The sequence below is a fragment of the Hemiscyllium ocellatum genome, chromosome 12, assembly GCF_020745735.1.
Source record: "Hemiscyllium ocellatum isolate sHemOce1 chromosome 12, sHemOce1.pat.X.cur, whole genome shotgun sequence".
In the NCBI taxonomy this organism is placed as follows: Eukaryota; Metazoa; Chordata; class Chondrichthyes; order Orectolobiformes; family Hemiscylliidae; genus Hemiscyllium; species Hemiscyllium ocellatum.
In genome coordinates, this window is record NC_083412.1 from 82953475 (window position 1) to 82970119 (window position 16645).

At 39.8% G+C, this 16645-nt stretch overlaps 1 protein-coding gene across 5 annotated transcripts in view; it reads left to right on the forward strand.

The window, feature by feature from the left end:
- The window catches only part of erg (ETS transcription factor ERG), a 269582-nt gene that overhangs the window by 96318 nt on the left and 156619 nt on the right, over positions 1 to 16645 (forward strand). The window contains exon 1 of one of the 5 annotated variants that reach the window (XM_060833794.1): positions 16274 to 16295. The exons of the other annotated variants lie outside the window; for them this stretch is intronic. The gene's annotated coding sequence lies outside the window, so the exon portion shown is untranslated. Of the gene's footprint in view, positions 1 to 16273; positions 16296 to 16645 lie in introns of those variants that run through there. 5 annotated transcript variants of the gene reach the window in all.

Below are 16645 nucleotides of genomic sequence, written 5' to 3' on the forward strand. Positions count from 1 at the left end.
AAAATATAAAGGACGAGAAAGGCAAAATTGAAAGTATAATACTTAGACAATGAGGCTTGGGAATTAACAATAGGGAACCACTATTGTGGAAGAATCACTCAATATTCTGTAAAAAATTACCAGGAGATGGAGAAAATCCTTCATGAAATTAAATTTTAAATTTGAAAAATCAAAGCTGTGACAGCTAGAAAATGTCTTCCCTGTCTGCCCACGATACCTTTGTTTCTCTGCAGTTTATATAGTCTTAGGTTCCCGCACTTATCTGATAGTATTAGCATACCCAATCATGCTGGCTTGCTTTGTCTTCCTAACCTAATCATCTTCTGCCTCACTGGTTCACTACATTACACTTAACCTATCACACTACAACACCATTGCCTTCAGTATTACTTCATCTATCGGTGCACAACCAATATCTGTTACTGGGGTCTATCACAGTGCACAACCATTCATCTGTTACTGGAGTCCTGGAGTATGACCCTGTGCATGCATTACAACACTAAGTTAGTTACATAACTGCTAAATTAACTGCCATACCAGGAAGTGGGAAAGGAGTTGAATAATACTTTGCTGACTAATTGGCTAATGATTAGAAGGTGGAGAGTTGGGATAAAGTGGGGGAATGGGGAGGGGGGTGGGTCGTAGGGAAGAATAATGGTGGCAGTTCCAGAACCTCAATCTGTACCAGTGGAGTGCCACAGGGATCAGTGCTGGGGCCAGAATTATTCGTAATATAAGCCAATGACTTGGGTGATGGAAATGAATGTACTATTTCCAAGTTTGCAAATGATACAAAATGATGGGAAAGCAAGTGGTGAGCATGACACAAGAATCTGCAGAGGGGCATAGGCTGACTATAAGATCATAAAGCATAGGAGCATAAATAATACATTCATTCCATCGAACCTGCTCTGCCATTAAATGAGATCATGATTGATATGAAAATCCACAATTCCACTTACCTGTCTTTCCCCAAAATCCTTGATTTCCTTACTGATTAAAAATCTCTTGATCTCAGCCTTGAACATAACCTCTACAGCCCTCTGTGGTAAAGAATCACTACTCTCTGAGAGAAGAAATTTCTCTTCATCACTGTCCTAGCTGGGTGACCCCTCATACTGAGATCATGCCCTCTAGCCTTAGACTCTCCCACAAAGGGAAACAATTTCTCTGTGAATACCCTGTAAAGCCCCTTAATAATTGTGTATGCTTCAATTCATTCTTCTAAACTCCAATGAGTACAGGCCCAACTTACTCAACCTCTCCTCAGAAGAAATTCTCTCCAAGATCAAACTAATTAACTTTCTCTAGACTGCCTCCAAAGCCAGTGTGTTTTTCTTAAGATACAGTGACAAAATCTGTTCACAAACTTTAGGTGTGGGATGACCAGTTTTAGTAACTCCATTCCAAAATGCCAACACTTAACTTGCCTTTCCAATTACCTGCTAAACATTGATGCTAGCTTTTTGGTGATTTTAGATTTCTGTGGTCATCCTTTATTTTAAATTATTTGTATAAAACTATAGCAGGTATGGTTAGTAACGTTGCGGCTGGCACCAAAATTTGTTGGTATAGTGGACAGTGAGGAAGGTTACCTAAAATTACAAAGCAAGTGGGCCTATGGGATGAGTAGCAGATAGAGTTTAATTTGGATAAATATGAAGTGTTGCATTTTAGTAAGACCAACAAGGGCAGGATTCATACAGTTAATAGTTGGGCCCTGGGTTGTGTTGTTGAACAGAGAGACTTATGGGCTCAGGTACATAGTTTTTTGAAAGTTGCATCACAGGCAGACCGCATAATTAAGAAGGCATTTAGAATGTTTGCCTTCATTGCGCAGACCGTAGAGTGTAAGAGTTGGGACGTCATACTGTCACTCTACAGGATGCTGTTGAGGCCACTTTTGAAGTACAATATACAGTTCTGGTCACCCTGCTATAGAAAGGATATTATTAAATTGGAGAGGATTCATAAAGATTTACCAGAATGTTGCACTAACTTGAGGGTTTGAGTTATAAACAGAGGCTGGACAGACTGGGACCTTTTTCACTGGAGTATTGGAAGTTGGGGGGGATGACCTCACAAAGGTTTATAAAATCATGAGGGGCATAGATGAGGTGAATAGTAAAAATATTTTCTCTAGGGTAGGGGAGCTCCAAACTAGTGGAATACTTTAAGGTGAGAGGAGAAAGATTAGAAGAGACCAGGAGGCAACTTTTTCTCATGAAGATGGTTCGTATGCCAAATGAACTGACTGAAGATGTGGTAGATGCAGGTACAATTACAACATTTAAATAACTTTTGGACAGCTACATGAATAGGAAATGCTTAGAGGGATATATGCCAAACATAGGCAAATGGGACTAGGTTAGTTTGGGAAACTTGGTCAGTATGGATGGGATGGACTAAGAGGTTTGTTTCTGTGCTTTATGAATCTCTGACTGTCTATGACTCTGTCACTCGATTCTTCCTGCCAAGGTTCAAACCTCACATTTTCCCACTTTATATTCCATCTGCAAAGTTATTTTTAATCGTTCACTTACATGCCTCTGCAAGCTCTTTGTTTCATCTGCAAATTTGGCACAGTATATTTACTTCCTAATCTAAGTCATTAATATACATTGTAATTGATTGTGACTCAGCACTGATCCCTGCAGCACTCCACTTGTTCCAGGGTGCCAGCCTGAAAATACTCCTCTTATTTCAACTTCTATTCTTGCCTTGTATTAATTAAATAACCCTCTTTTCAAGTTAATACACTTTGCCAAAAGTATGTGTTCTTAACTTTGCTTTTTTACTATTCATTGACGGGATGGGAGATCACTGGTTGGCTGGGATTTGTTGCCCATCTCTTGCTGCCTTTGAGAATGTGTTGGTGAGCTGCCTTCTTGATCAGCTGCAGTCCAGTAGGTTGACCCACAATATAATTATGGAGAGAATTCTAGGGTTTTGACCTGGTAGCAATGAATGAACAGCAATATATTTCCAAGTTAGGATGGGGAGTGTCTTGGAGTGGAACTACTAAGTGTGGTCATCCCACTTACAGTCCAAGTACAAATGCAACAAGATCTGGATAATATTCAGGCTTGGGCTTGAAAAATGGCAAGTAATATTTGTGCCACACAAAGGACAAGCAATGACCTTTTCCAGCAAGAGGGAATCTGATCATCACTCCTTGATGACCTTGTCCTTCTAGATGGAATTGATTGTGAGTTTGGTAGGTGCTTTCTAAGGAACTTCGGTGAATTTCTATAATGCATCTTGGAGGTGGTACACAGTGAAGTTCCTGTGTGTCAGTGGTGGACGGAGTGGATGCTTCTGTGGATGTGGTGTCAATCATGCAGGCTGCTTTGTTGTTGTTGCAGCTGAACTTATCCAGGCCAGTAGACTGTAATCATCATATTCTTCACTTGAGCTTTGTCGATGGTGGACAGGCTTTGGAGAGTCAGGAGGTGAGTTACTTGCCACAGAATCCTAGCCTTGACCTGTGTTTGTACTCACTATATTTATATCACGAATCTAGTTTGATTTCTGGTGCATAGTAATGCCCAGGATGTTGATAGATGAGATTCAGTATTGGTAATGCTACTGAATGTCAAGGGGTGATGATCAGATTCCCTCTTGCTGGGAAAGGTCATTGCTTGTCCTTTGTGTGGAACAAATATTACTTGCCATTTTTCAGTCCAAGCCTTACTATTATCCAGATCTTGTTGCATTTGCACTTGGACTGTTTTGGTATCTGAGGAGTCATGAATGGTGCTGACCATTGTGCAATCACAAGCAAACATCCCCATTTCTGACTTAATGATGGAGGGAAGGTCATTGATGAAGAAACTGAAGTTGGTTGAACTTAGGACACTACCATGGCGAACACCTGCAAAGATTACCTGGAACTATGATAACTGGCCTTCAGCAATACAACCATCTTCCTATGCATTAGCTATGAACTTCAACCAATCTCCCCTTGATTCCTATTGACTCCAGTTTTGTGAGGGCTTCTTGATGCCACATTCGGTCAAATGTGGTCTTCATATCAAGAAAAGTCACTCTCAGCACACCTTCCACTTTCAGCTCTTTTGTCAATGCTTGAACCAATGCTGTAATGACCTCAATAAACAAAGATTTGCGGATGCTGGAAATCTGAAACAAAACCAGAAATAGCTGGAGAAACTCAGCAGGTCTGGCAGCATATATGGAGAGAAAGCAAGGTTCACATTTCAAGTGGAATTAAGGGCTACGGGGAGAATGCGGGTAAGTGGAGTTGAAATGCCCATCAGCCATGATTGAATGGCGGAGTGGACTCGATGGGCCGAATGGCCTTACTTCCACTCCTATGTCTTATGGTCTTATGGTCTTAAGTCCATTAACCCTTCTTCAGAACAAGTTGTAGTGTGGTCAGGAACTGAGTGGCCCTGGTGGAACCTAAACTGGATGCCACTGAACAGGTCATTGCTGAGGATGTGCTGCTTGATAGCACTGTTGATGACACCTTCTATTGCTTTACTGATAATCGAGAGTAGACTGATAGAGTATTAACTGGCCAGGTTGGATTTGTCCTGCTTTTTGTGTACAGGACATGCCGGAGCTGTTTTCCACAATGTCAAGTAAATGCCAGTGTTGTAACTATACTAGAACAGCTTGGCTAGGAGAGCACCAAGAACCAGCTGGAGAACAACTGTTTGGTGGGATATGAATAGAAAGGGATTCATTCTATGAGGGATATGGGCCAAGTACTGGCAAATGGGACAAGATTAATTTAGGATATCTGGTTGGCATGGACGAGTTGGACTGAATGATCTGTTTCTGTGCTATACATCTTTATGACTAAGGGTTCAGAAAAAAATTTCAAGGAGAAAGTGAGGACTGCAGATGCTGGAGATCAGAGCTGAAAATGTGTTGCTTGAAAAGCGCAGTAGGTCAGGCAGCATCCAAGGAGCAGGAGAATCGACGTTTCACGCATGAGCCCTTCTTCAGGAAAAGATTTACAAGGATGTTGCCAGGGTTGGAGAATTTGAGTTATAGGGGGTGGTTGAACAGGCTGGGGGTGTTTTCCCTGGAGCATCAGAGGCTGAGGGGTAACTTTATAGAGGTTTATGAAATCATGAGGGTAGTGGATAGGATAAATTGACAAAGTCCTTTCCGTGGGGTGGGGGAGTCCAGAACTAGAGGGCATAGGTTTTGGCTGAGAGGGAAAGATATAAAAGAGACCTAAGGGCCAAGGGTGGTACGTGTATGGAAGTGCTGCCAGAGGAAATGGTGGAGGTTAGTACAATTGCAACATTTAAAAGACATCTGGATGGGTAGATGAAGAGGAAGGGCTTAGAGGGATATGGGCCAGGTGCTGGCAGGTGGGACTAGACTGGGTTGGGATATCTGGTCGGCATGGACAAGTTGGACCAAAGGGTCTGTTTCCGTATTGTACATCTCTATGACTCCATGACTCTATGGACTCTAAGACTTCAGTACTATTGCTGGAATGTTGACAGGGCCCATAGACGTTTCAGCATCCAGTGACTCCAACTGTTTCTTGATATCATGTAAAGTAAATCAAATTGGCTGAAGACTAATATCTGTAAAGTTGGGGATGCCAGAGGAGGCCACGATGGATCATCCACTTGGCACTGCTGGTTGAAGATTGCTGTGAATGCTTCAGCCTTATCTTTTGCACTGATGTGCTGGATATTTCCATCATTGAGGGTGGGGGTATTTGTGAAGCTTCACAATCCAGTGAATTGTTTAACGGTTCACATTCTGCAAGTGAATGTGGCAGAATTGTTGAACTTACATGTGGTTGTTGTTTGTGGAATCATTTATCTCTGCGAACACTGTTTGGCACATAGGTAGTCTTGTCTTGCCGGCTGTCATTCAGCAAGACACCTCATTTTCAGGTATGCCTAATGCTGCTCCTGGTACGCTCCTACCTTGCGCTCTTCACTGCATCAGGGTTAATCACCTGGCTTGAGGTTTATGATAGAGTGGGGGAATATGTTGGGCCATGAAGTTACAGATTGCACTGGAGTATGATTCTACTGCAGATGGCCCATAGTGCCTCATGGATGTCCAGCCTTGAGTTGCTAGATCTGTTTGAAGTCTGTTCCATTTAGCACAATGATAGTGCCATACTATCATTGGTTAAAAAGGAATTATTTGCTCCTTTGCAGATCACAATGACTTATCTGCCAGACTTTACAAACTTGTTCATAATAAAATCTCCAAGTGAGCTCAACATCACTTTTAGGAGATAAGTTCATCACACAGATGCAAAACAGCTTCACCTTGGCAGTTAATATTCTGCCTTATATTTTGAAAGTAATGAATTACCTGTGAAGGATTTTGAGATATTCTGAGAATTGGAAAGCAGCATATAAGTGCAAGGTCTTTTATTATGCAACTAATTTCCCCAAGTGCTTGTGCCATGTGGATCATCAAGGTTACAGATTCAATCCAAGAAAAACCTGGGTGCAAACCTATATGATACCACACAGTGGCGTCGCACACTAGAACACCAAAGCACTGTCAGACTACGCATTTCCTTCTTTCTGGTTAATCCCTTCAGCCTACAGAGTAGAATCTAATGCCTTCAAACATTCAAAGTCTGGCATTCAGAAAGATCAGGAAGGACATACTCAGAAAACCTCTAGATATGGAATTTCTTTTAAGAAAGGAATGAAAAATCTAATATTGAGAAAGGAATTAATATTTAACATAATTTATTGTCAAATATGTCTTGTTGATAGCTTTTTGTTTTCAGAAATTAATACGGATATCTGAAAAATGTGAGAATCACTATTTCCTGAGAAAGTTAGACTTGTATTTCTAGTCGTAACTAATCATGTTAATTCCTGAAGAAGACAAAATAAAAGTTTTAAGATAAATTCAAGAATTTCTTCTACCAAATTTTTAGACAATCACACTTGTTAGCCTCAATACATCATTTGGTGAATTTTACCATTCCGTATCTCCGATATTATCCATACCAATATTTAGCTCCCAGTTTAATCACGTTATGTCATTACTTAAATACTTACTCATGACCACAACTTTAAATCTTTGGTTGAATCTCATGAAATTCACCGGGAATGAGAATTTCACTTTGTACTGATACAGAGTATACCATTTTGAGATGAAATGAACTACACAGGGGTTTTCTTTAAATATACAGACACAATTAGAGGGAGTTGAAGGAGCACTTAACTTCTGATGAGTCTATGGATGCCAGTGACACTGAAATGTCAGTGGTTATTTTGTGCTGGTGATGCCAAATCCCAGGAGTTAATGATTTATTTCTTGGGGAATGATTTTCCAGAAGTGGGAAAGATGGAAATACCATTGGTTCAGGTACAAAAATTGAATGAAAATGTTCTTTTTTTAAGAAGAGTCATAAAGTCATTCAGCACGGAAACAAACATTTCAGTCCAAAAATCCACCCTGACCATGTTCCCAAACTAAACGAGCTCCACCTGCCTGCATTTGGTCCATATCCCTCCAAACCTTTCCTATTCATGAACTTATCCAAATGTCTTTTAAACATTGTAACTTTCCCTGCATCCATCACTTTCTCTGACAGTTCATTCCACACGTGAATTACTCTCTGTGTAAAACTGTTGCCTCTCATGTCCTTTTTAAATCTTTCTCCTCTCATCTTAAAATATGCTCCTAGTTTTGGACTCACCCACCCTAGGAAAAATACCCTTTTGGTTCATCTTATGCATGCCCCTGATGATTTCACAAACCTCAATAAAGTCAATCCTCAACCTACTACGCTCAAGTGAAAAAAGTCCCAGTTTTCTAGTCTATTTTTATATCTCAAGCCCTGAGTCATATAAATGTTGGGCATGGAATGAATAGTCAAGAATCATCCAAGTGCTGATGAAGTGTTTGTTGAATTTCTAATTGGTCTGGAAGGTGCTGTATCATGAGGATAGTCATTTTGGGCAAACAGTGGTTACGCAATTACAGCCAGCCAGCCATGAATGAGTCTTCCACAAATATGTGCAATCAATGTTACTAATCCTGTCAGGTATCTGCACTTATTTTCAAGCAACAGTGAAAGAGATAGCATACCATAATTAATTGTACTTGTTTAAGTGAACAGATATTAAAAATCATCAAATACTGAAACCCACTGCAATCATTCTTCCTAAGCAAGCAATGTTATAAATTACACCACACCAGGTTATAGTCCAACAGGTTTATTTGGGAGCACTAGCTTTTGGAACATTGCTCCTTCATCAGGTGGTTGTAGATGAAGAAGCAGTGCTCCAAAAACTAGTGCTTCCAAATAAACCTGTTGGACTATAACCTGGAGTGTGATTTTTAACTTTGTACACCCCAGTCCAACACCAGGACCTCCAAATCATAAGTGAACAATGCTATTTGTTATTCCTGGTTCTATGGTATACTAATTTTTCATCTATTTCCACATTTGAAACTCACCAACCTGCATTTCTACTGCATCACTTTTATGTCAGAGGCATATTAGAAGTATAATTAACACAAATACATATGGAACTGGATACTTTGCATAACTCCATGGGTAAATATGAAGTGCACCTGTTTTCCAAATTAGATTTCATTTTGATTTCAAACATTCATTATAAAATTCATCTTTTCATTTTCAAGTTGCCAATCTCTGTCAGAATTTGTGATTTACTGAAACTGACTATATTTAAGACCAGTAATAAGGCAATCAGAAACCAGTTTTCATTTTGAAAACTTACCCCCCAACCATAAAACAGATGAGAGAAACCACACAACCAGGGGAAGAATAGGTTATAAATAAAAGCAAGTAAGCCAAGGACAGGTGATTTGAAAACTTGGAAAAAAAGATTGTCAGGCTATATGGTTTTCTAATCTGTCTTAATTGTTTATACTTGGCTGAGAGTGCACAACAATATAAGTGAGATGTAGTGAATATGTTTTGAAAAACAAATTAAATTATTAACTGAATATGATTGACATCTTTAAGTGGTGAAAGTAAGTTTAATTTCTGTGACTAATTTTGTCAATGTATCAATGCTTATTCTGACAGCACTAAGAGGATTGAAGTTTTTGAATGTTTGCATGATTAAATAGTTTATAGTGCTGTAAAATTAACAAACATTTTTAAATGGATGTATTTTTTCTAAGTAGTTCCAGACATGCCATTGCTATCACATGACTCTTTGTGCACACTAGATAAATGTTCATGAGTTGGCATGGAGAGTACAAGAACCATAAATAAGGTCTTGTGAAGGTTACCAAATCCAGAATTTTGTTCATGCCTTTCCTGAATGGTTGTGAACCAGGAGTGAGGGAGAAACTGCCTCGAGATGTTCATTTCTATCATAGAGCTGGTTGGGTGGGAATTTCAGGTTGTGAGCTTGATATCTGAACCTTTATTTCATGTTGATCAAAATAGGGTAGAGGGAATAGTGTTAGACATCCAGGAAACAGATCTTTTTTGTCAATTCTTAAAAACGTCCTTTTAGTTTTGATAAAAAAGTAATTTTTTTTTCCACCATTCTGACACCATTTGCTGTGGCTTTTCTGGTGGCCAGAAAAGTCATGAAAAGAAAATGCAAAGGTACCACTTCCAAAGCTGGGGTCTTCATTGTGAGGACCACAGGAAAACATGGTTCTGCTGGTGTTGGTACGGGGCCTAGTAATGCTAAAAAAAACAGACCTGCTTGGAATATTTGTGATCACTGGAAAAATCCTGCAACAGAGTCTGAAACATCCAGGAAGTGTAAAATATTTTAACACCTCCAAATGTCATTATCCAATTGCTCTATTGTAATGTAGATATGATTTTAATGTAATGATTCAATATAGGATTCTGTTAGTTCTAAAACTACTGAGGTACAAAGTTCTGTTGACGCAGGTGTTTGGGGAAATGACTAACTGTTTCACAATGGTGTCATAGTTTGTTTACACAATTTCATTTATTTTTCACGGAGAACATTTTTTGTGCATTATTAATGATATACTTTTCAATAGGAGTTTGATTATATTGTCAAAGGTTAAATTGTTTTGCATCTGCATTAGGAATATTTTCATTGGTATTGCACAGCTTGTAAGGATCATAAGTGTCAATTGTAGAGGGTATGGAGAGTACGTGGATGACTTAAGTGGAGGGATAGCGAGGGATGAGATGTTAGAGAACTTTTAAATGATATTGAGAGCTGAGCTGATGTGTCGGAGAACTGAAATTGGCTTTCTAACCAGTTTGTTTCTGCACCCACAGACTTCCTTACTCCATTCCAGATCCCCACTGCACTGTGAACCCAAAAGCTGGATGGGGAAAGGAAAGTCACTCATGCTCTTGGTGCACAGTTTGCAAGTGCCAGACTGATTCCTGAGATGGCAGCACTGGCATATGAAGGAAGACTGGATCAACTGGGCTTGTACTCATTGACTTTAGAAGAAACACAGAATGAACATGAAAGAATCCTTACAGTGTGGAAACAGGCCATTTGGCTCACCAAGTCCACACTGATCTGCTGAAGAGTAACCCACCCAGACCCATTCCCCTACCCTATTACTTTGCATTGCCCCTGACTAATGCACCTAACCTAAATATCCCTGGACAATTTTAGCATGGCCAATTCACCTAACCTGCACATCTTTGGACTGTGGGAGGGAACCGGAACACCCAGAGGAACCCCATGCAGACACAGGGAGATTGTGCAAACACTACATAGCCTGAGGCTGGAATCGAACTTGGATCCCTGCACTGTGAGGCAACAGTGCTAACTGCTGAGCCACTGTGCCGTCCATAGCCATTGTGCCAGCCTCTGGGGAAGGTGGACCTCATAGAAATACATAAAGTCTTGATGGGACTGGACAGACTAGATGCAAGAAACATGTTCCCAATGTTGGAGAAATCCAGAACTAGAGGTCACAGTCTTAAGAATAAGGGGTAAGCCATTCAGGACTGGGAAGAGGAAGAATTCCTTCACTCAGATAGTTGTGAATCTGTGGATTTCTCTATCACAGAAGGCTGTTGGGGACATATCATTAGATATATTCAAGAGGGAGCAGGACATGGCCCTTGTAGCTAAGGGAATCAAGGAGTATGGAGGCAAAGCAGGAATGGAATACTGAAATTGCATGATCAGCCAGGATCATATTGAATGGTAGTACAGGCTCAAAGGGCCGATTGGCCTACTCCTGCACCTATTCTTTATACTTTTTCTTCCATTCTTTTAAAGGTACAAGTTTTGTTTTTCTCAACCCTCTCCTTTATTCTCTTACCAATATTTTTCCACCTCATCCAAAACAACTCATTCACTGGAATCCTTGGTAGTCATGATTTGGAGGTGCTGGTTTTGGACTGGTGTGTACAAAGTTAAAAATTACACAACAAAGTTAAAAATCAGATGGATGAAGGAACAGTGGTCCAAAAGCTAGTGCTTCCAAATAAATCTGTTGGACCATAACCTGGTGTTGTATGATTTTTAACGGAAATCTTTGCATTAGAAGCATTAGTTAACCTGGATAAACTAAGCAGTTAAACTTGTCTTATTTCAACAATAGAGGTGATGATGGTTTGGGTTAAATAGTCTCCAAATGGTGTTCCTGACAATGAAAGGCCAGAATTCATTTAGGTTTGCAGCTAAGGCCTGCTACAGCTGTTATGGAGCAACCAACATCATAGAATTACAAAATAAATTGAAGGAACATACACAGTACCTTTCCATCCCATTTCTAATGTTGTTGAAAGATTTAGCTATATAATCATAAAGGCAGCATTGAGATCAATCCATAATATGAAGACTGGAATGTTTTGGGAGCCTAGGAAGAGCATGCATGTTGCACTGAGCTCCACAAACATCTTCTGGTCTGCTCTCCCAACTTACTGAACCCATGCCATTGGCTGGCTGCCCAAGTACAGCCAGTTGCCTAATTTTCTCCACAGGAAGCCAGAAGGATTGGTGTTCACTAATTAACTATTTATGCATTAACCCAAACAGCCAGGGCATCCTACTGAAGTTGCATTCATTTGGTCCCCAATCTTAAAGTCTACCCTGGTATTTTCATACTGGAAACAGGCAGGTTTCCACATAACTGGTATTTGACAATTTGCTAACTCGCTAAGAAGGTATAATATCATAGGCAGGTCTCTTTGGGCCCGGATTCTTTTCCTTCTTACTTCCAGATAACCCAATAAAGCATACTCCAAGGATAGAGCAGTCGTTGATGCAAATGGAATGTCAGTTCAGCTCTCCCCTTATCTGTGAGTCAAATTGTTCATCCAATTCCCAACATAAGTAGAAATTAACCCTTCACTTTATGGGTTTCTAATGTAGGGTTTAAGTAAGTATAAGTATCAAGAAGATTAAAACTATACAGCTTTAGAGAGAAAAGAAACAAGGCAGAGCATAAAATTTAGCGAGACCTTTGACATGGTTCTGCACAGTAGACTGTTTAATGAAGTTTGATTAAATAGAATCCCAAAAGTTCACCAATTGGATACAAAATTGGCTTGTTGATAGGAGACGGAGAGTTGTGGTAGAGGGTTGTTGTTCAGATTAGAGATCTGTGAGAATCGGTGTTCCGCAAGAATCAGTGCTGGGTCCACTGTTATTTGTCATCTATCTAAAGGATTTGGATGAGATATAGAAAGCATAGTTAGTAAGTTTGTGGATGAGAATACAATGGAATCTTGATCAACTAGGCCAGTTGTTCGAGGAACAGCAGAGTGTAATTCAGGTAAATCTGAGGTGTTGCATTTTGGTCAGGCAAACCAAGGCAGGATTTATACAGTTAAATATAGGGGCCTGGGGAGTGTTGTCAAACAGAGTGGTCTAGAAGTACAGGTAAAAAGTTCCTTGAAAATGGCATTGCAGGTAGACAGAATGGTGAAGGCGTTTAGCATGCTTAACATCATCAGTCAGAGCACTGAGTACAGGAATTGGGGCATCATATTTTGGTTGTACAACACATTGATAATGCCATTTGTAGTATTGCATCCAACCCTGGTCTCCTTACTATAGGATTATTAATGGAAAAAGTGCAAAATAGATTTACAAGGCTGTTACTGAGAGTGGAGATTTTAAGTGAAAAGGAGAGGTTGGATAGGCTAGAAACATTTTCTCTGGGACTGGAGTGCAGGGTTGAGCTTGAGAGATTTATAAATTCATGAGCAGTACAGATAAGGTGAATAGCTGAAAATGTGTTGCTGGAAAAGCGCAGCAGGTCAGGCGGCATCCAAGGAACAGGAGATTTGATGTTTCGGGCATAAGCCCTTCTTCAGGAATTGATAAGGTGATAAAGTGAATAGCCCAGGTTTTTTCCTCAGAGTGGGAGAGTTCATGGATAGGAAAATGTAATGATTGTAATGTTGTCAGCCAGCTGGATCTCATAGAATATAGGTTCCCTGATTGGAGCTGTTAATCCGGTCCAATCAGGGAGCCCTGGCTGACAGGCATAAACAGGAGTGTCAGAATTCCTGAGGGCTGGCTCTGATTGAGCTGTATCAGAGTCAAGGACTTTCCATGTGTAAATAAAGAGTGACGTAGTGGTGGATACCAACCTCTATATAGTTATTTCATAAAGATTTAGAGGGACATGGGCCAAATACAGGTGTATGGGACTCGTTCAGTTTAAGGAAACTGGTTGACATGGACAATGTGGGCTGAAGAGTCTGTTTCCATGCTGTATGACTCTATGATTCTATGACATCCAGAGCATTTTAAATGCAGAGGTATATGCTTGTAGAAAAAACTTTTTTTGTATTGTATTTCAGCACAAACTGTGATACAATAGTACAGTGACTAGAAGGGAGTTTTGTGAGAATAGCATCAATTTTCATTTCTATACCCTTATAAGCACTATTACTGGAAATCTGAAACAAAATTTGAAACTTCTACAAACACAGAGCGAGTTAAGAAGTAGGGAGAAACAGGAGTTCACATTTCAGCAGTGACCTCTCAGCCTTTAACATGGATTTTGGGACTTGTTCAGTAACTATTACCACACTCCCAAGTGCAACAGCACTCTGTGTAGCCCATTTGTATAATTTCAGCCGTCTTGGGCAGTGTGCAGTTCTTAAGCATGTTTGGAGGGATTTGGAGCACCTTTCTCACCTGTCTGCTTCAGGTTTCAGCTCCATTCTGTCCAGCTTTCTAATCAGCAGGAAACATGGAGCATGACCTGCAGCAATTATTACAAAATGCTGCAGTACATTTTTTTTGCTTCTAACTGCACTCTCTGGGCTGATTGTGTTGAAATTGTTCAAAATGAGGAAGTTATTATTTTTATCCTTCAACTATAAAGAGTAGGTCTAATTTTATAGAATTTTTCACAGTTATAGAATTCAAGCTGGTAGCAACTTTAACATTTTTCAACTTAAAGCGTTTACAAATAATTCAGAAGACTTTTAAATTTTCATTAATTTGCGACTGTTAATAATTCTAAATAGGATAAATTATGGCATTGATCAGGGACTCCAATCTTATCAGTTAACTGTATTTGTCTACATTGCTCAGAGGCTATGCTGCTCAAGGTAGGTGCTGGTGTGATGTATTGCATTGAGCTGTTGTTTATTTACAATCCCTGTGTCTCTCTTCTTGACCAGTGAGCTCCATGTTCACTCTACAGTACTTCCTTTGGCATAATGACTGTCATATGAAATTCCCTTTGACTACACTTACCCCTTTACTATGGCATCAGTCTAAATAGGTTTTTCTTTACATCTGTACTATGAAAGTGAAGCAAGGTTTCTGAGACAGTGATGGTAATGTTGAAATGCAAATAGTGTGCACACTTACTACCACATGGCTAGAAGTGTAAGTAAAGAACATTGTCCTATTCTTACCTGGTACAACTGCTTCATATCCTCATCTGCCTTTACACTCTCCACCAGACCAGACTGGACTTTCCTGAAACTTTTAAAAATGATGGCTGAGTCCTTAATATGGATGTTGTACCCTCATTTTCAACAGATTCCATTTTTCTGTCAGTAGGGGCTGGAGTGTGAAACACACTGGATGGAAACCCGGTCTCAGACAAACCATTTGAAATGAGCATTAAATTCAAAAATATCCTTTTTTTGGTGTTAAGGGTCTTCAGTGTGGGAATCACAAATTTGTGGAGTTGATATAAATGTTTTGAAAGGCAAATAAGACTTGTTTAGCTGGCACGACTTAAAGTTATTTAAATGGTTACGTAGGATCTTGGCGAGACCACACCCTGAGTGTCGTGTGCAGTTTTGGTCTCTCAGTCTGTAAAAGGACATTCTTTCTACTGAGGAAGTCCAGCAAAGTTTCGCTAGACTGATTCCTGGGATGGCAGGGCTGACTTGTGAAGAAAGATTGGACTGACTGGTCTTGTACTCACTGGAATTTAGAAGAATGAGAGGGGATTTCATAGAAACATATAAGATCCTGATGGAACTGGACAGATTAGATGCGGGGAGAATGTTCCTGATGTTTGGGAAGTCCAGAACTAAGGGTCACAGTCTCAGAATAAAGGGTAAGCCATTCAAGACTGAGATGAGATAGAATTTCTTCATTCAGAGAGTTGTGAACCTGTGGAATTCCTCTTGAATATATCTAATGAATTGGGGCCAATTCATTAGATATATTCAAGAGGAAGCTGGACGTGGCCCTAGTGGTTAAAGATTTCATGGAGAATGGAGAGAATGTGGGAATGGGATACTGAGATTCCATGATAAGCCATGATCATATTCAATAGTGATGCAGGTTCAAAAGGCTAAATGGGTACTCCTGCATCTTTGTTTTGATTTTTCTAAATCCCTTGAAAATTAAAAAAAAGGCTATACCAAGCAGTTGGAATTAAAGGATTGACTTCTGAGCTGTTTTAATTGATAGGCGATCTGGTGCAAGTTAGAAAAACCATTAGCACCTGTACCTAAGGTTTCAATAGAGCTCAATGTTCATGTGCTAGTAAGTGTATTATGAATGTTTGTTTGAATTTCAAAATCTCAAATATATCTCAGTGAAGGTTGTCAATTCCCATTTTAATTAGCAGTTTGAAGATTCTGTTAAATGCTTAGCTCATCTTTGATGTCATGTCTGAATAAAATGGAGTTTTTATAACAGTTTTAACACTGAGGCAAATTTAAAATTTTTGACTGGGTGTCAGAACAAGGGCATGAATTGACATTAGGGTGTGTATACATTTGAGAAATGTTGGTCAGAAGGCATAACTGTTTCTAGAACAACTAAGTCTCTGAAAACTGATCTGGGTTTTCTTACCAGCTTGCCTTGAGATTCATTTCCCTGTGCCCTCCCTCTGACGTGGTTCTGAGACCAGCAAGTCAATTCCCGTGCATGTGATGGATCCTTGAGGTGAGTCCATTAAGTGGCCAACTTCCAGACTCATGGTAAATACTTTAATAGCAAAATACTGGCCAGGAGAGGATGAATTTTAAGCAAACACTTACATTTGAAAGTGAGAGAGCGAGATAAAATTTGATGGGTGACATAGTGGTAGATGGTAATATGCGCTAAGATCTTCTTGTTGGCACTTGTGTGCGTGAGTGTTGTTTGCCATATATCAGCTCAAGTCTGAATGCTGTCCAGGTTTGTTGTGCATTGACATGGACTGCTTCAGTATCTGAAGAGTCATGAATCATGCTGAACATTGTGCAGACATCAGAAAACAGTCCACCTCATGATCAAATGGACATCATCAATGA